This window comes from Macrotis lagotis, chromosome 1, assembly GCF_037893015.1.
Source record: "Macrotis lagotis isolate mMagLag1 chromosome 1, bilby.v1.9.chrom.fasta, whole genome shotgun sequence".
Lineage (NCBI taxonomy): Eukaryota > Metazoa > Chordata > Mammalia > Peramelemorphia > Peramelidae > Macrotis > Macrotis lagotis.
Genome location: NC_133658.1, coordinates 214,364,803 through 214,386,368, shown reverse-complemented (window position 1 = coordinate 214,386,368; position 21,566 = coordinate 214,364,803).

Sequence of the window (21,566 nt, the reverse complement as noted above, 5' to 3'; positions counted from 1 at the left end):
TATGATCCTTTAATCTAGAAACTTGAATTATCTTTACTGTGGCTCCAACATACTGAATTGTTTCTTTCTGACTGCTTGCAGTATTTTTCCTTGATCTAGGAGTTCTGGAATTTAGCTATAATATACCTGGAAGTTTTCATGCTGGGAATCTCTTTCAAGAGGTTATCACTGAATTTTTATTTTTCCTTTTCTTCTAGAACATCAGGTCAAGTTGTCTTGATCAATTATTGAAAGATGATGTCTAGGTTCTTTTTTATCATGACTTTCAATATTTTTTAAATTATGTCTCCTAAATCTATTTTCCAAGTCAGTTATTGTCCCAGTGAGATAATTCACATTGTCTTTTAGTTTTTCATTTTTAAGTTTTGTTTTATTGTCTTGATTTCTCATAAAATAATGAGCTTCCATTTACTCGATGCTAATTTTTCCTGAATTATTTCTTCAGTAACCCTTTGACTAAATTTGACTAATTCCGCTTTTTAAGGTATTCTTTTCCTCTTTGGGAATTTTATACCTCTTATATCATGTGAACTAGTCTGTTTTTAAGGTGTTTTTTTCTTCAGTATATTTTGTATCTTCTTTGCCAAGTTGTTATTTTCTTTCCTCAATCTCATTTATCTTCCTAATTTTATCTCCTACTTGATTTTCAATATCCTTCTTGAGTTCTTCCATGGCCTAAGACCAATTCATGTTTTTTTTGAAACTTGCTTTTGCTCCTCTTCTGAGTGAGTCTTAATGTTCCTTATTATCATAACTTCCTATGATCGTAATTTTTTCTGCTGTTTGCTCATTTCCCCAATCTATTATTTGAATTAAGGCATGTTATTTCTGGGGTTTCTACACAATCTCTGTTTTCATAGCTTCTTCTAGGGCTCTAGTCAGTTCTTTCAAGGTGGTATGGTCTAAGGACAGGTGTTTACTCCTCTCCTGGCCTGTGCTCTGGTAACCTGTGAATAGGATCCTCATTCTCCTGAAACTGCAAACACTGGTTTGCTAGTGCAGTTTCTCACCCTGAAACTGCCATCCAGGACTATGACCTGGATCTAAGTTTGGGCAAAGCAAAAGAGTCCTGCTTCAGGGAATAGCAAAGAGACCCCTGTAATCTCCTTCTGACCAGCTGTTGACCCCGTTACTATCTGTGAACTGAGAGTTCCTGAAGCAGCTGCCTCCAATGCAGATTCAGGGGTTCCCCAGATCTGCTCCTGGTTTGAAGGAGTCAGGTCAGAACTGTGCAGGACTGTGCTCCTCTCTCACCCTAGTTCAATAGACTTCCATATGTTGTCTACAGCTGGAAAATTGTTTCACTCCATTTTTGTAGTTCTGACACTCTAGAATTTGTTTAGAGACATTTAAATGTATTTGTAGGGGTTTTAGGGGAGAGCTCAGATGAGTTCCTGACTTTACTCTTGTCATCTTGGCTCCTACTTACTACTACTCATACTTTTGCTACTGATATAAACTACAAACAGTGGTCCTAGAATTACTATTTCTACCAATAGTAGTAGTAGTAGTATTAGCAACAGCAGCAGTAATAGCAGAAACAGCAGTTAATATCAGGATCCTGTTTAATAGTCTGGCAAGTTTCCTGGCTTACATATGTTATAACTAGTCTTTACCATAGAAAATAGGTAAGGAGATAAATCTCTCTGACTAGGGAGGAAGAGAACAATGGAGACATTCACACATACATGTGTGTATAATGTTCAGATTCAAGATGAACATATATGTATAAATGGGTATGCTGTGTGTGTTCATATACATGTAGGTGTGTATATATGCAATGTGTCCATGTATATATATTGCACTGTGTGCACATTATAAATATAAATATACATATACTTGTATATGCCTATATGTGTGTTTTATGTATATGAATGAATGCATATATGTGTTAAATATATGTATGTATGAGTATATTTTTACTATATATTTGTGTATACATATATGTACACACACACACACACACACACACACATATATATATATATGTCTTCAGAACTATTCATTGTCAGTTGTTTTTGCTTGATTATTTTTTTCCTTGGTTAAAAGGAGGGGTTAATTCTAAGAATGAGGTAATTATATGCAGAAATAATTCAAAGGAAAATAGTACCAATAACATTCATTTTAAAGCAATTTAAATGATCTGCCTCCTGTGAATGGTAGCATAGGATAATAGAATGAACACTAGATTTTAAATTAGACTCTCTGTGTTTGAGACAGGTTGATGACATAACTTAGAGAAATCAATTTACATTTCTATCAATTATTTCCTCTGTAAAATGGAACTAATAATACTAAGACTAGCAACTGCCCAAAGCAGTTCCTAGAAAAAGATGTGATAGAATAATAGGTTGTTAATAATTGTCCATGAACTAGGGAAATTTTTCAATCTTAGGAAAATGTTAATGTTTACCACTCCAAGTAAAATGTATCTAGAATAGGAAAGTTTTGTTTAGGTTTGTGTATGTGTGTGTGTGTGTGTGTGAAATGTGTATAAATCTTGGAAGATACAAGCATAATTTTTTCCCTTATTGGACAGATAAGTTAAAAATCTGTTCAAAAGAAAGCATAGGGGTGGCTAGGTGGCACAGTGGATAAAGCACTGGCCCGGGAGTCAGGAATACCTGGGTTCAAATCCGGTCTCAGACACTTGATAATTACCTAGCTGTGTGGCCTTGGACAAGCCACTTAACCCCATTTGCCTTGCAAAAACTTTAAAAAAAAGAAAGCATAGAATATTGACATATGGCAATTTACTAAACAAAGGGGAAAATCTAGGAAACACCTACTTCTGGAAGACAACAAACCTTAAAGGTGCTATCAGTTGAAGTTCCTGAATTCATAGTGAAAAGTATAAAAACTTCTGATTCAATAATAATATTTGGTATTGTATATACATACATATATCACATATACGTATAGATGTGAATGTGCACATGTGGGAGCAATTTTATAGTCCATATAGTCCACATGGTCCATATGTAGTCCATTTTAGAACATCTACATGCTCAAATACAAACATGCTTACAAATGCATACATGCATATATGATTGGATTTCATATCTTAGTGTAGTTTTAATCTATAAAAGTTTAAAATTGCACAAAGACTTAGAACAATCTGCCTGTGGTTACAATGGACTTAAAATATATTATGATTTTAGCCTTCAATTTAACACTGTGAGGAAGAAATTTTAAGTGCTATTATCCAACTTTTACATATGGTAAAATATAAATGAATGCCAGCTTGTTGCTGTGGATATGACTCTGGGATTGGGGTTCAGATAATGGGGATTCAATGCCTCTCGCAGTCACTAAGTTCAAATAAATAATTAAATTAACCTCTTTAAGCCCCAGGTTTCTCATGTAAAAAGAATGGGCTTGGACTATAGATCAACTAAGATTTTTTATCCAAATGTTAACTTAGGACCCTATAAGTGCTCCAAAGTCAAACAATTTATAAAAGGCTTGGGCATTACCTTTGCTTAGCTAAGTGAAGAGAGAGTTCAAATTGTTTTATCACCTCAGTGAACAAATTATTTTCTGAGCATAAAAAAGAAGAAAAAGGAGAAAGAGGAAAAGGTAAAGGGGAAGGAAAAGGGGAAGGAGAGGGAGAAGGAAAAGGAGAAGGAGAAGAAGGAGAAGGAGAAGGAGGAGAAGGAGAAGGAGAAGGAGAAGGAGAAGGAGAAGGAGAAGGAGAAGGAGAAGGAGAAGGAGAAGGAGAAGGAGAAGGAGAAGGAGAAGGAGAAGGAGAAGGAGAAGGAGAAGGAGAAGAAGGAGAAGGAGAAGGAGGAAGAAGAGAAGGAGGGCATCACAAAACAAGCCTTCAAGACTTGAACTGAATGGGCAGGTGCATCAACAATAGATCTTCACAAGATGAATTTTCTTTGTATATATGGACAAAAGAGTCTTCCATCAGAGAGAAATAGGGAATGAGCAAATAAATTAAATTACATTTGATAAACATGCATTAAGTACCTATCAGTTTTTGCCTATATTATTTTTCTCAACTTTCATTTTTAAATTATATTTTCAATTTCTCTCCTTCTTGTCCTCCACAATTGACAAAAAAGAAAAACATATAGGCATAATTAATAATAAAAAAGAAACCTGACAGAGGTAATGAAAGCAGAATACAAAATTAAAGTTATATTTTAGACAAAAACAATTTGGAAATTTGCTTGTACTATTTCAACAACTGCTTAATTGACTTCCTCGCCTCAAGTCCCTTCTACAACTTCACCCCCTCCGAATAATCCATCTTCCATAAAGTTGGGAAAGTGAGATTTCTAAAGCATAGCTCTTATGTTACTCTCCTCTCCTAAAAGATTCCATGACTCCCCATTGATGCTAGGATACAGTGGAAAAACCTATTTGGCATTTAAAGCAGTGCACAATCTATCTCCAGTCATATGTTTGCAGACTTATGAAAGGTAGTTAGGAATATGAGTCTGCTTATGAAAATAAGCAGTGTCAGAGTTAAGTCAGTCTTGATAATTGATTTGTCTGGAGAATAGGTGTTCACAGAGATATCTAAGAAAGAATTACTCATTGAAAGCAGTTGATCTTTTGGATGTGATAATTTGTAGCTATGGGTTAGGAAGTCTAGAACTGTTTGTTATATGATAAGGGGACAATGTTATTTACTGATGATAAACAGAAATTGAGATTTTGCTTACTAATTTTAAACTAAGGGGTAATGAAGAAAAATAATCCAATGTCTTCACCCAGAAAGATGAGACAATTGAAAGGACAGATTTCAAAACTGTATTAAAGGGAGATAATAACTTTCTCCTGTACTAACATTGCTACTGTTATTTTCAAGTTAAAATTTTTATTTTTTCTAATTACATATAATAATTTCTAATATTCTTTTTTAAATTAAGTTCTTAATTCTCTTTTCTCCTCCCTTTACCACTTTCTAAATTGCAAAGGCAAGCAATTTGACATCATTTATCCATATTTTCATATTAGTCGTATTGTGAAAGAAAACACAGAGCCCCCCAAAAAAAGAAAGAACATAAAGATAAAGTCTGCTTTGATCTGCAGTCAGACCCCATTCATTCTTTTTATTGAATTCGATAACATTTTTCATCCTACAACCTTTGAAATTGTCTTGGATCATTGTATCACTGGTAAGATCTAGGTCATTGACAGTTGATCATCATGTACCATTGCTGCTACTGTGTACTATGATATTTTCTTTGTAGAGAAGAATAAGTTGAACTAAGCAGAAGAATAGTTTAGAAAGAATAAATCAGAGAAGTCATCCTGCAATCAATGAGCTGGCTGAGATGCCATGCCCAATGAGCACAGCACAGCTCAACTTAGGAGTGGAAGCATCTGTTCAACAAAGAAGCTGCTTTTATAAATAGTTCCTAAACAAACAAAAAAAATGACACTGGAGTTTATATGGGCTTCCTTCTCTCATATACCTTGCTTCCAGGTTTCCATGACTGTGTAAAAAACTTTCCCTACAAATATTGAGTCAAGTATGTGTGTGTGTGACCCAAGTTTCTGGATGATGCAGCTATTATTTGTGCATTTGCTTTCATAAATAAATTACTCTGATACTACTATTACTTTTTCCTACTGTTAAGTAAATAAGTGAAATATTTATGTTAAGACCTATGCCATTAATTATAAGTGACTTTCTGTGAATGGAAACAAATTTGTTGGTATCTGAGATGTAACTTAAGATATAATAAGGTAACAGAGAGTTTAAGTGTAATATTGTGATAGTGAAACATCTCTTTGTAGACTGGTCAGAGCAAAAGCATGCTGATCCAGATATAGTCTGTACATTGTCTCCTATATGTTGGCTAGAATAAGTAGTCAGCCCACGAAGTGAGGATGTCTCCATAGATATTGTACTATATATAAGAGCTGTAAGGAAATATAGTATGAATAGTCACACATACATACAGCATATTTTGCCTATTGTTGTTCTTCATATGTTCTATGATCCTCTTCCTAATCATCAAACTCTCCATCTCCTCCAGTATGTTGAAATGTAAAGAAAGATAAAATTGGAATAAGAAGACCCCTATTAGATCTGCCAAGTGTAATATATGTAACCTTGAACAAATCACTTCTCATCTCTTGCACTGAATTTCCTAATAAGTAAAATAATGAAGTTCAGACTACATCACATGGAAAGTTTCAATTCTAAATTAAAATCTTATGGCACTATGTAACAGGAAATTTTCAATTCCTGAAATCCATTGCCTCTTCATCTCCATTTCTTAGTTCTTTGGCTTCCTTAGTTCATGTGGTTCTTCCTAGACAAGGACCTTTCTGATGCCTTTAACTGTAATGTATTTATGTCATATATCTATATCTATCTATCTATCTATCTATTTCACATAAATATATATAAAGATATATATATATATATATAATTTCACATACACAGAGTATATATGCATACATATATAGTTATACATTCCTTAAAAATATAGCTAATTATAATTGCTTCACTTAATAAAAAAAGTTTTGTCTTTGTATGTCCAGTACCTAGTATATTCCCTAGTATATTGTAAGTACTTAATAATAATGTATGTTGGTTGATTATGTACCTATCAGAAATTGTCATTGACACTATTAAGATAAAAAAAATCCCCTCCCCTTAAAGTTTACATTATTATGTGCAAGATAAAGAGATGCAGATTCAGAGATAGTCTGTCCATTGTTTTCTATATGTAATATCCATGAATCCTAATTGTAGCCTATAATTATGTTTTTAATTACAAAATTTTCAGTTATTTTTACCCTATCAATGAAAGGGTGTGCTGAAACCAACTTAACAACTTAAATAGGAAAGCAGATTGTTAAATTTTCAGGATTAGCATTTATACCTCAGTAAGTTGCAAATATAAATCAAGGATTACTCTATTGCTTTATTTATTGTTAAGACCAAGGATCAACAAAGTATTTCCTGAACCAATAACAATAGCTAATACTTATTTGGCACTTATTCTGGGCCAGTTGTGTTGAGTGCTTTAAAATGATTATCTTGGGGTAGTTAGGTGGCACAGTGGATAGAGTCCAGACTATGGAATCAGGAGGACCTGAGTTCAAATTTGGCCTCAGACATTTAATAACTGTGTGATCTTGACCAACTCACTTAACTCCATTGTCTTTCAAAAAATAAATGATGATTATCTCATTTGATCCTTACAACAACCTTGCTATTATTAGCCCCATTTTAGAGACAAAAAAACAGAAGTAAATAGGTGATTTGTCCAAGGTCATGCAACTACTAAATTTCTCAGGCAACATTTTAACTCAGATCTTTCTGACTCTAAGACTAGACTAGAATCCAGGACTATTCACTGTGGCTTCTAGTTTCCTTGAAATATGACCATCTACTTTGAGAATTAAAATTGATTTTTAAAAGAAAAAAATTAGGGGCAGCTAGGTGGCGCAGTAGATAAAGCACCAGCCCTGGAGTCAGGAGTACCTGAGTTCAAATTTGGTCTCAAACACTTAATAATTACCTAGCTGTGTGGCCTTGGGCAAGCCACTTAACCCCATTTGCCTTGCAAAAAAAAAAAAAATTTACAAAATCATTGCTAGCTAGACAAGTTATAATAGGTGACAGGTTGAATTTAGTATGTGGTTCATAGTTTGAAATCCTTGATATAGACAAGTAAATGATGGAGAAAATATCAATAATTTAGACAAAAATTAAATAATTCAGAAAATATTAATAAGTCAGGTATATTAAAAGTTCATGTTGGGGAGTCCATTTGTCAAACATTTACTAGCCCAATATTGACTGGATGACAACAAAAGCAATAAAAATGAAGAGAACAATGATAAAAAATGAATTTGAACACTCCATAATAAATATTTTAATCCCATAATTTTGTGTATTAATGTTTCTCTTATCTATTCTTTTTAAAAGAAATCATGTTCTAGATTGAAGGCTATGTTTTTGACAATACTATATTTATTATTCAGAGATCATGGAATATGTAATGGGTAAAATAAGGGTTCTATTTTTGATATTTGAGTTCTGATACTTGGTTAAACTCTTAAGCAAGATTCAATCTATCAATTAGCAGTTATTAAGCATCTAAATGCAGAGGCAACTATAAGACTTAGTGAATAGAGTGCTGACCCTGGATTCAGGAAGACCTGGGTTCAACTGTGACAACAGACACTAGCTGTGTGACCGCATGATTATTTAATAAGTTATTTAACTTTTGCCTGCCTTGATGCACTGGAGATAGAAATGGTAATTACTCCAGTAACTTTTCTAAGAAAACCACATGAACAATATGACTGTACTAAGGTCCTTGGGGTCACCAAGCTCATGTTATGGGAGTGAGATATAAGAAAACTGGAAATGAAGGAAGAAGTTATATTGTAAAGGGTTTTGAATGTCAACTAGATCATTGTTTTTGGACACAATAGGGAGCCAGCACCTGTAGTTTATTGAATTGCTGGCTGAGAGTGATAAAATCAAACCTTGCATTTAAGGAAAAATCACTTTAGTAGATGGAGTATAGATTAAAATAGGGAAAGACTTGAGGTAGGCAGATCCATCAGCAGATAATTGCAGGGCTCCAGGTGTGAGATGAAGGGGCCTCATGTAAGAATGGTTTTATGTCAGAGAAGAGAAGTAGGCATTTTGGTGGGAAGCTGGCAACAGATTGGATATGGAGGTGAGAGTAAAGAATCCAGGATGACTCTTTAATTGAGATCCTATGGCACCGAGAGGGTGGTCTTGCTCTATACAGCAATAGGAAAAGTAGAGGTGAGGGCGAGGTTAGGGGAAAACATAATAAAATCTGTACAAAGTCAAATACTACAGACAACTCCATTAATCAATTTTTAGTTAAAGATAACTATTGATCATAGTGTTCAGGGAAATATAAAAATTAGTAGGGCCTTCTAATTTTACAGAAACATTAACTGAGTTCCAGAGGGACTGAATTAACTTTTCTGAGTTGTTGTGAAGATCAAATATTATAATATAGAAAGAACTTTGTACACTGTAGGGTGCTGTATAAATATGGTTATGATTGTTATTATCTTATCTTGTATGGACATAGTTGTAGGCATGTTGTTCTTCCTCTCCATTAAAATAAGATTTGATTGAGAGCAGAGACCCTATTTTTTGGCTTTCTTTTGAATCGTTAACATAATACAGTACGTGCAATTAGTATGCATTAATAAATGTTTTTTGTTTCACTGATTATTTATTAAATTATTCATTTGTGCCATTGTGATAATAGAATGAGAAAGAGCCAAAATTTTCTGTCTCTGTGTTCTTTTGCCCATTTATCTTCTATTTTAAAAAAATCATCAGAGCAAGAAAAAGCAACATGGTGCACAAGAAGAAATAGAGGGTTTTCTTTCTTAGAATATGTAGAATCACAAAATGATAGAACTGAGAGACATCTTGAAAATCCTCCTGTCCAAGTCCCTTATGTTACAGGGGAAAACACAGGACCAGAGAACATAAAGTTGTTTGGCCAATGCTAGTCTCAGGCAAGAAATCTCTTTGAATGTCAAGACTACTAAATTCAAAACTACTTCAGTTTTTTACCATTCCATTCTGGAAAGGCAACTTGAAAAATAATCACAGAAAAATCAATGCTCTAAGATTAGATAGATAGATAGATAGATAGATAGATAGATAGATAGATAATAGATAACAAGAAGTAAGTAGTCACTCAGGAAGTGATTTTAAGTAGTAACTGTGATCAAAGACAGACAATTCCCTCAATAGATTAAAATTCCTCTCATCAGGACCCACTGATTTATGTATGTCCAAAATGTCCAAATATTCCCTTACTTGCTTCTTGCCAAAAATTACTTTTGCAAAATTTCCATTTCTTCCTAATTATTCCAATTTTTCTTCTTTTCTTTTTCTTGCTATTGAATGTCTCAAGCAAATTGTATATCTCTTACTCAGTCACTATTTAATGTACGTTTCCATTAATTGCTATGTTTTTTGGTATTTTTCACCCACTAAGGCATCTGACTATTAAAAATGTTTATCTCTTTCTGTCATCCATTCCGTCTTTATTTTTCATTTCCAGTTAATCTTTTAAATCATAATCTTGGGAAATCAAATCAGGATGGATTTGCACTCTTCCCAGAAACTCAGTCAACTTTTATATGGGAAATAATTTGCATTAATAATAACCATCTTTGAAATGTTAATGATTTGTTAAGTTTAAGATGCCTTGCCTTGATGCACTGGAGATAGAAATGGTAATTACTCATTTCCCCCCTCTGAGTCTCTGGTACTTTTAATTTTTTTTTCCTTATGGACTATTATGGTCTCTTCCAGTTCTATTATCCTATGATTTTCTGATTCTTTGCACCTGCATAGGACAAGCTAATCTTTCTCAGAGTGGTTCAACTCCCTGGCGTAGGCATACATTAATGGATATGGAATTTCAGTACATGATGTATCTAAGTGTTTGATCTTTGTCAGGTATCTTTATCTAATGTCTCTTCTTAGTGCAGGAAGTTCTGACAGGTTCTACAAGCCTAAGAAAGATTTAGCCATAGGTACAGTGACAGATACGTATCTGTTATCTGAGAAACTGTCTAGATAAAGTGGAGAGAGACTTATCACAAAATCGCTTTCACCAGTGATAAACTTTTTCAACCAAAGCTGCTTTAGAAGACTAGCTACAAAAACATGAAGAATTTGCAATCTGTGTTGGTGGCAGGAGTAGACACACTGATTAAGTCACACATACTTGAAGTGTTGGAGTAAGAAGATAAGTGATGCACTTATCAGCATCTTTCCACTGGAAAAAAATATGGCATGGCCACTAAATTAGCAGAAGATTTACAACACCTTCTGTTCTAGCTTGCCCCCATTGATTGACAGAATAATCTGTTAGAGGAAGAAAAAAATCCCTTTCTTATTATTGGAACAAACACTAAGCAAGTATTTTAAGTCTCAAATGCACGTTGAGCATAGGCACCATTTTTGCTTTTCTTTTGATTCCTAGGATTTAGTGCAGTACCTTTGCTGTTTAGCTGCTTTAGTCATGTCTTACTTTTCCTGATCACTTTTATAGTTTTCTTTTTTTCTTTTGGAGTTACATGACTTGCCCTAGGTCACACAGCTAGGTAATTATTAAGTGTCTAATACTGGATTTGAAGTCAGGTCCTCCTGATTCCAGGGGTTTTCTTGGCAAAGAGACTGGAGTGGTTTGCCATTTCCTTCTCCAGCTCATTTTACAGATGAGGAAACTGAGATGAATAGGTTTAAGTGTCCAGGCTCACACAGATAGGAAGTACCTAAGGCTTTCTGTAATTTTCAGGCACAGAATTATAGTACAGTAGTACAGTAAGTACCTAGAATGTATGAAATGTTTTATAGCTGCTTTTTAAATAATTGATTATGTAGATAATTTTAATTCATAATACACATATTCAGAATAAAAGCACATATGTGTATATGTGTGTGTGTTTGTGGGAGAGAAAAAGTTGGGTGCTTATCAACCTAGTTATAATCATGGTTAATATGACTTTGGTGCCTTATATATCATTTTAAAATGTCAAATTTAACTGTGAACTCTTAGCTATGGGACTGTAGATAAATTGTTTAAGTTCTGTCTGCTTTAGTTTCTTCTGATAAGAATAGCACCTAACTCCCAAAATTGTTGTTAAGGACTTTATAAAGTGCTTTGCATACTTTAAATGCTAGTACTATGATGTTTGAGTCAGTTATGTTGATTCAATGGTTTCATTGTAATGGATTTTATATAAATAAGGAACTTAGGAATCACTGGAAAATGTGTATTGGATTAAAATGGGTTGCACTCTGACTACACATACACTAAAATTGTAAATTTAATGGAGAGATTTCTGGTCTTGGAGTCAGATACCTTGGAGTGGAGTCACAGGTCTTACATGTATTAGTTATGTGACCTAGGGAATGACATAATTTTCTGAGTCTCATTTTCCTTACCTCCAAAATAAGGATGATATCACTTATTCAATTTCCTTCAATCTGTACTTGAGGATACTAAGACCAAGAAACATAAAACAACTCATTAAAAGACACACACTTGTTTGTTCATCATATTTGGGAGAAGAGTTAATGTAGAAATACTCATAAAATAATATTTAAACATCAAAAGGTAAAGTCAAGAATAACCAATGCCTAATAGCTCACTTACAACCTCCTTTGCCAATGTCACTTTCAGTCCCAAGAACAAAAAATAAACAGTGAACTTTATGATTAGGAAAACAATGAATCCTAGGGCATCTTAGGAAACTGGACCTCTGTGTATTAGAGGGATGTTTAAGGGAACTGCCTATATGCCCCATTACCTGTGTTTCTGAATCATGTTAATTTCTTACTAAATGAAACTTCTTATTTGCTACTTTTTTGCCTCTTTCAGGAAAATCCCAGTGTTTAACTCTTTTGTGGGGAAAGTGGTCCTAAGATCCAGATCTGCAGATTTCCAAGTATGATCCCTTGTATGGTACTTACAGCAATGTTAAGTTATTTCAATGACTCCAGAGAAAAGCAAAGCTCTTCAGTTCTGCTTACTGGAGTACTTAGAAGTTTCTTTCTCTTGGTGAAGGGAAGGTAGCATAGAGCCCCACAGCCAAATTTTTAAGGGGTTTTCCTCTACTAAGGGTCAGTCAGATCTGCCTAGAACACCAGATGCTCCTTTTCTTCAATTAACTAACTTTGGAAACATCTCTATGTCTTTTCTGTCCTGTCATTTTTCAAGCTCTAGAATCAATGGTGTCAAGATCAGATAGAAAAGGAGATCACTAAATTGAATATAAGGATGCCTGTTGATTGCATATTGATAGAGAAAACCAATCAAACACTTTTACTGAATGACTGCAATGTGCCAGACACTATGCTAAAGGATGTGTATACAAAAATAGGCAAAAAAGCAGTCTCTGCCTTCATGGAACTTAAAATCTAACATTTTCTATGTTCTATTTTATTTTTACTTATTTTGTTAAATGTTTTCCCAATTATGTTACTGATTCAGTGTTCTGAGTCTTCACACAGTCTGAGGATTTTGCTTCCTCTAGTGAGTTCACAATAACTATTGAACATCTCTTGGGCTCTCTCAGACACCTCAATGAAACAGTGAGGAATAGACTGTACCATCAATTTCTCATTTTAGACTGCCTTAGTTTCTTTTAACTTTTCTGGTCTTTGTCTTTTAACTTCTCATTTTCTATAACTGATAATGCTTCAGATGATAATTCCTTATCATAGTAACCCATAGTTAACTGCAGATTCTACTGGGTAAAATACAAATAAAAAATATGTATTTTGTACCTAGTTTCTAGAAGAGTTCTATAAATTACAGTTTCTCAGCTATATCCTTTACAGTCACATGTAAACAAACTGTGATGGGCAATGAATGGCTTGCAGCCATTTCCATCTTTGAACAATACATGTCTCCAAATATCTTTCAGCAGGTCCTCTCAATACATTCATTCTAAGAGGAACAATACAACTTTAAACTGCTTTTCTCTTACATATTTTATTTCCTGCACCTTAAAGGAAATTAAATGACCATATAGAAAAATGACCATATAGAAAAGAGGAAACCACTAGAGATATCAAGAATAGTCCCTTGTAAGAGGAAGTATTTGAAAGAACATTTGAAGGAAACTAGGGATTCAAAGAGACAGGGATGAAGAGGGAGTTCATTTCTGAAATCGACCACAGTCTTGCTCTATTTCTGAAATGGGTCACAGTTTTGTAATGTCATGTGAGAAATGGAAATAAAGTAAGTTTGGATATACCTGAGTACATAAAGAAGAAATAATATAAAATAAGAATGAAAAAAATGGGTTAAAACCAATTTGTGAAGGGCTTTAAATGCCAACAAGAAGAGTTTGCAGAGTCAGAAGACCTAGATTTCAATCTAGATTACAATTTTAAAAGATTACAATCTTTAATAAGATATAAAGTAAATTATATCAGCTATCTAATACAGATTTAAATCTATAAAATGAGGAAGCTAAGGGATCCAGTCCATCCTTAAGTGCTAATGTCAAGAGATAATTGTAGCATTTATGAATTTTCAAAGGAATCCATTCTTGTTATTAGAGGAAGCAATTAATGGTGTCATCAAGGGAAATTGATGTTGGCCTCTTTTAATAACAAAACTACAAGTATGCTACTAACGGCAAATCATGAATAAACATGAAAAGATTTTTTAAATTATTTCTCCCCCCCATTTTATGATTTTTTAAAAAATAGGGTAACATATAATACTTAAGCAAATTGACTGGAGAGAGGAGAATGATTTCTTAGATTAGAAGGCTGATAATGTTTCTGACAGTGAAATCCCATTATGATTTCATGGAAATAGTATTTTCTTGAGCAGTAATAGCAGATTTTCTTCCCTAGTTGAAATTTCAGAATAACCAATGCAAACCCATACTCACATACACACCAGTTGGCTCTACCTCCTTTAACAATTTTCCCCCCGAAGTAAATAATTGTTACTGGCTGAAATTACTTTCTGCTACAGTAAAATGGTCCTTCTGTGGCACAGTGGGAGACTAATGGTCAGATGGTATACCCTTAACTTGCCGTGATGCAAGCTTTTGCAGTGAATCTTCCCTTTCTATTTGAAACACTTAGCTTTTCAATAGGGAGTGCTCAGAAGGAGAGGAAAATTGCTCTGGCATCAGAATGAAAACAAAGAGGAGGAAAATGGAAACAAAATTGGTGAGAATCACTTCCCTGTTGCTCAGTCCTTTTTCCTTCCTATTGTGCAAATTGGGATTATTTTTTTCAACTTTCTCATAGCAATGACTATCAGCCTTGAAGCCCGGATGTGAGTTCCATGGGCACAGTGTGCATTAAATGAATATTAATCAACCATGATACATGGGCTTTTTGATTGTAAAAATGAATATGGCCCCAAAGAAACTTCCCCAGGCAAACCAGTTCTGGGGCTACTAAAACTTCTTTTGCACATACCTGAAGTATAACATGTGTGGGGGAGCTTGAGTTGGCCTTTTACTAAATTTGACCCAATGGGAATAAGACTGATAAAACATATTCCCTGTTAGAAACAAAGTGCTGGTCTCTGTGAGCTAAATTGACTGAGTCTAAAAGCCAAACATCCTGCTTGGAAGAGATCATTTACCTCCCATATAAGTGAAAGAGGCTCTTTTGGCCCCCTTTTCTATACAATAGGATTGACCAATTATTTTTTCCTACTTTTATTGGTAGAGATATGTGTTCATACCACTGTCAAATAAGTTACCAATAACATCATATGTAAGATAATAGCACAATTAACTATAATATAATTCCATGTGTAAAATGCTAATGACATGATTACATTTATTACACATACTTTCATATAGCAGCTGAGGCTCCACAAAGAGATCTGGTTATAGAGTCAGAAAAGGCCTGGGTTTGAATCAGGCCAGCATCATTCTCTTCTTATATGAGAGCTGGAAGAAAATTCAAAGACCTTCCAATCTACCTCTCTCATTTTACAATTGAGGAAACCAAGGCCCAGAAATATTAAGTGATTTGTCCCAAGTCACACAGCTAGAAAATGTCAGAGGAAAGAATTGAAACTAAATTCTCAAGCTTCAGAGGTCTTTCAACTGTCTCACTCAGATCATGGAGAAAATTGCTTCATATCTCTGGTCTGATTTACTTACACTTAAATTTTGAATCAAAATACTGTTGAGAAGCCAGGAGGTGTAGTAAATAGAGACTCACTCTAAAGCCTGGTTCAGAATAGGACATAAGGCAGTTGTGTGACTCTAGAGAAAACACTGGAACTCTCTGTCATTTACTAAATAGGAGATTATTATTCTCTTTGAAGTTTTAATAATAATTATGTCTAACATTTATACAAAACTTTAAGGTTTGAGATGTGCTTTATAAATGCTATCTCATTTTCCATCATTATAACTGTACAATACCTGGTGAGTTCAATATTACTATTGTCAATTACTTTTACAATAAGTAAATGGCAGTACAAATCATTTAGATGACATTCACAGCTATCAAGTATCTGAGGCTGGATTTGAGCTCAGGTCTTCTTGACTACAGGTAGCATCTAATTACCTTCAAGCATATAATTTCTAAAATGAAAAAAAATAAAGATTTCAGTTTTGGGGGGCTAGTGATAAAGTTTATTCTCCCTCTACCAGCATAGATAAAATCAATTGAACTCATTATCCTGCTCACTTCTTGTTCATATCTTCATATAATTTATCCATGGAATATTCATCCAACACAAATAAGATTTTTGTTTCCTTCTTTTAATAGTCCTGCATCCCAACTGGGATGTTTCAATCTTGGTGCATGTTCTCCCCACCTCCTTTCACACTGACACCTCTCTTTAATTAGATCTTTCTTTTATACACATCTTGCCCACAAGTCATCATTGCTAACTTTCAACAGCCTAGTTACCCCCACCAGTAAGTAAGAGTACATCATCAAGCAATGAAGGACTGAAAAGTGTGTCTATTATAGGAAAGAGAGAGAGAGAGAGAGAGAGAGAGAGAGAGAGAGAGAGGTCTGTGTGTATATTTGAATATACAAGCATGTATATATATATATATATGTATATACATATATATATATATATATATGCATGTGTGAGTGTTTACAAGTGTGTATTTGAATGAAAAGTAGGAAGTGAACTAAGATATGTTCTAGTCCAGATTGTACCTTAGCATGAATACTCTCTATGACTGAATCGGCAGGGGATACAAAGAAAAGGAGGTAAGGAAAGGTTAGGACATATAGCCTAGTAACTGCCAGTGTAGGATATATAACATCATCTGAAGAATGTGTAAAACCAAATAAAGACAGGGGAAAAAATTTTAACGGTAAAAAAAAATTAGGCCACTTTCTATCCATCATGTCCTTGAGCTTTTTTAAAAGGACTCAACAGGTCCTCCCTGTATGTTTAAGGGTCTTAGAAGCAGTTATTTATTTATGTACATTGAGTATGATTACTATATGCATAAAGGCTGTATTTATATAGAGTATGATTAATATGAGATGATTTTAAAAATTAATCATTGACAAGGCCAACCTTTTCATCTTTCAAAAGAATCATGATGTTTTTGGTCCCTGAATCATAATTCAGTAGGGGAAAAAAGAAATGCCTTAAGGAGATAGCAGGATTGTGAAAAAAATTTTACTGAGTAGTAAGATTTAAGCATATTTGTAGGCAGCAGAGAAGGAGCCAATTGAGAAAGATGGAGACTAAAAATGAAAGGGAAATGATTAGTGTGCAAATTCAAGGAAATGTGAGAGAATGGGATCAAATGCACAAGTAGAAGAGTTAATCTTAGCTAATCATGTGAAACAGGATGTAAGGAGAAGACGAGTAAATATATAGGAAATGTTTGGGTTGTGAGAAGGGTGAAATGAGGAATCTTCTAATAAATAAGTTCCTCTGAGTAAAGCAGAAAGCAAAGTCACTTGGTAAGTAGAGTTAAAGCTGAGGTCTTGAAAGAGAGGAGAAATTTTGTAATGGTCACAAATAACCACATCATAAGCTATGTGATAGAAAGCAAGTCAGTTGTTAAAATTGCTACGAAAGGGACCCATTTTAGATTACATTTAGGTTAGATAAATTATAGCATTACCAATGATTTCAGTTTCATGACAAAAAGCATTCTGTTCCCAAGAATAAAAGTACAGAAGACAACTATTGTATATTATCTAGAGTTTAGCATTTATCAGGGTATCATTAACATGAAGACATGAAATAAAAGACATTAGGGCATTCCCTTTTGTATTGTTAAATCCATAAGCAAAACATTAAATGGAAAAAAGATGAAGTGAGAAGAAAAATATAGATTCTAAGACTAAGAAGATATAGAACTAGAAATTGTGCTTAGGATAAAGAATAATTTTGGAGGAAAACAGTGGGAAAGGTAGAAGTGGAGAATAATTAAATTCTAGGTTGCAAAACAGTTAAGAATGATAGGTATAAAGTATGAAAACTACTATAAATTTCTCAGATAAGAGTAAGAATGGAAGCTATATGAATTGAAGAAGTTAATGAACAAAATTACCAAGTTTTTCAGAATCATCATAAATAAGTTTGAAGTCAAAAGTGGAGACCAGGAACTGGGATGAAGGAGAAAATTGTGAATTAAGTAATATATTCTAAAAGAAGTCAGAGAAGAAGGAGCAGGGGAAGGAGAAGGAAGAAGAGGGAAAAAAAAAAAAAAAGGAAGATGATAGCAAGAATCCAAAGGTTAGTAAATAATAGCAACAGATATTTTGCCAAGGTAATATCACTAGTTGTAGATAACTTTAAAAAAACTAGATGCTTAGTAATAGGAGTGAGAAGAAATGGAAATATCTTTGGGAAGCAGAGTATGATAAATCTGTCCTCTCCCAGCATACCAGGGCATGTATTGAAGAGTAGAAACAATTAAGCAACTGGAGTGGCAAGTTTTGAGATGTCTTTAAGATAAAACTAGGTGTCAAAGAATCTTATAAAATAAAAAATATGAGGAAGGTAACTAGGATGTAGGGGAATATATGTATTAAAAAGTGTATGAATTTGATATTTTGGGGAGTGGAGCCAAGATGGCAGCATGAAGGCAGGAATTCCTGGAAACTTGTTCCCCCAAAAACTCCAAAAGTCATCAAATTATGACTCTAGCCAAAATTTAGAGGGGCAGAACCCACAGAAAGACTGAGTGATACAATTTCCCAGTACAAGACAAGATAGAAGTTCTACAGTGAAGGTCTTCCATTGGGACGGAGGGTGGGAAAAGTCACAGCACAGCCACCGGGCAGAGCTGCACCAGGCACCTAGGTTTGTGGCATAGGGGGTAGTTTCCAGACTTCTTGGCCCAGGAATCATTGGGGATAGTCAGAAGGTATGGTGAGATAACTCTGCCCCACCAGAGTGAATGCTGAGTTTGTGCTGGCCTTAGAGCAATCCTGTGGTGAGAAACTGCAGCAGGAGTCAACAGAGCCACCCAACACATCCACAGCTCTCAGCCGATAGATGGTAAGGGAGGGTGCGGAGGCTGGAGATTTCTCTGCTCTCCCTGGGGCAGGATTCAACTGTTTACCCACACTCAGATCCAGGTGTGAGTCCCCACACCACCATAGCCAAGCAGGGACCCTCTTCACAGCTCCAGGGCAGAGGGGAGGGCCTGTGTTCATTCACATACTAGAGCACAGGCAAGAGAGCAGTCAGAGTCTCTCATAGGACTTTGGAAGAATCAAGGTCTTCTATCAGTTATCCCCAAAACCACCCAAAGCCTTGGAAGTGCAGTAAATCAGTCACAGGCTGAGGAAATGAGCAAACAACAGAAAAAGAAGGCTCTGACCAGAGAAAATTACTTTGGTCCCATGGAGGATCAAAATATACACTCAGATGACAACAAAATTGAAGTTTCTATATCCAAAACCTCCAAAAGAAGTAGAAAATGGGCTCAGGCTATGGATGAGCTCAAAAAAGACTGAAAAGAAATTAAGCAAGGTAGAGGGAAAATGGGAGGAGAAATGAGAGCAATGTGGATACATCATGAAAACCAAGTCAACAACTTGGTGAAAGAAATACAAAAAAAAAAAAATACTAAAGAAAATAACATATTAAAAACTAAACAGAAAAAGCAACACAAAAGACAAATGAGGAGAAAAATTCCTTTTGATAAAAACTAGGAAAGTTGGACAGCAGGCTGGCAAAATATAGTCATAGACCATTTTTTATAAGATATGCCAATAAGCTCCAAATGTATATAGTTATAAAGATGAAATAATAAGGATATTAAAAGAGCAACGAAGAAATTACCTCTCCAAATTACAGATAAGGGAAGTGTTTATGTAAAAACAAGGACTAAATTGGCTCATAGAAGATGAAAATTACAATTCTGATGATATTAAAATCAAAAGCTTTTGCAAGAAAATTGATATAGTGGTGGCTAGATGGTACAGTGGGTAGAGCACTGGACCTGGAGTCAGGAGTACCTGAGTTCAAATCTGGCCTCAGATTCTTAATAATTACCTAGCTGTGTGGCCTTGGGCAAGTCATTCAACCCCATTGCTTTGTAAAAAAAAAAGAAAGAAAGAAAATTGATACAGAAAAATTTGCATAAAATAACAAAAAGTGAATTTAGCAGAAGAGAATATTGTATATTTTAACAAAAATATTGTTTTGAGAATGAGAGAATGAAAGTTATTTTGACTATTATAAATAGCCAAATTACTTATAAATTACATAGGAAGAAAGACACTCTCTGAATCCAAAGAGAGAAATAATAAATAGAAGTTTGCGCAGAATAATTATACATATAGATACATACAGATACATATACATGTATGTATACATGCACATACACATCTACTTAGAGTCATCCCTAGACCAGGGGTGGAGGAGAGAAGAAAAATAAGAAACTTACATGACAATTTTGTTATGTTTTTGAAAGGTATAGCAAGTTGTGCATAGTAGATCTGAAGTTTCATGTGCACTCATCTTTTTGTATTTTACAATGTTATGGAAACACTTATTCTGTTCCATCCAAATAAAATCCAATAATTAAAAAAGAACTAAATAAAAATTTTTAAGGACACACTATTCCTCAATATATGAATGGTCCAATGATATGAATAAATAGTTTTCAAGGGAAGAAATCTAAGCTATCCCATCATTTGAAAAATACTACAAAATGCTAACAATTAGAAAGTTAAAATTATTTTAAGTATTTTTATTTTTAACATTTAGAAAATGGGTTCCAACTTCTTTTCCTCTAAAACATTCCTTACCAATTGATAAGGAAAGCTCTTCCACTGGGACAGAAGGTTGGAAAAGCTACAGCACAGCCACATGGCAGATATCAATTATAGATATGAATATAGATATAAATAGATATGTGATATCAATTATAGATATGAAATCATGCAAAATACTTCAATATTATTTTTCAGTATGTAATACTTATTGGAATAAAAAAGCAAGAACAATAAAGAAGTTGAAAAAAATTACACTCCAGTTTGCAATCAGAGTTCACCAGTTCTCTCTCTGGAGTATTTCTCTCTGATATTATTGTGTCATCAGGAGTCCTCTGGAATTTCCTTGGATCAAGGTATTGATCAAAGTTGCAAAGCATTTCACTCTAGATCATCATTACAATATTACTGTTACTTCTGGTTTGATTGATTTAACTCTGCATCTACTTATGTATGTCTTTCCAGCTTAATATCTTCTAGTAAAATAATATTCCATCACAGTCAGATATCACAATGTGTTTAGCCACTCCCCAATAGATCAGGATCCCTTCAATTTTCAATTCTTAGTCACTACAAAAAGGGATGCTATAAATATTTTTATCCATATGGTCCTCCATCTTTCCCTCTTATATCTTTGGAATTAAAGGCCCATGGTACTTATGGAGGCATGAACAATTTTATTGACCTTTGGGCATAATTCCTCATTTTCTGGAATAGTTTGACTAATTCTCAACTCAAGCAATAGTGCATTAGTGTCCCTATTATTTCACATATCCACCAGTATTTACCACTTTCCTTTTCTAACATGTTAGCCTATTTTATAGGTCTGAGTTGGTTGCTAAGAGTTGTTTTAATT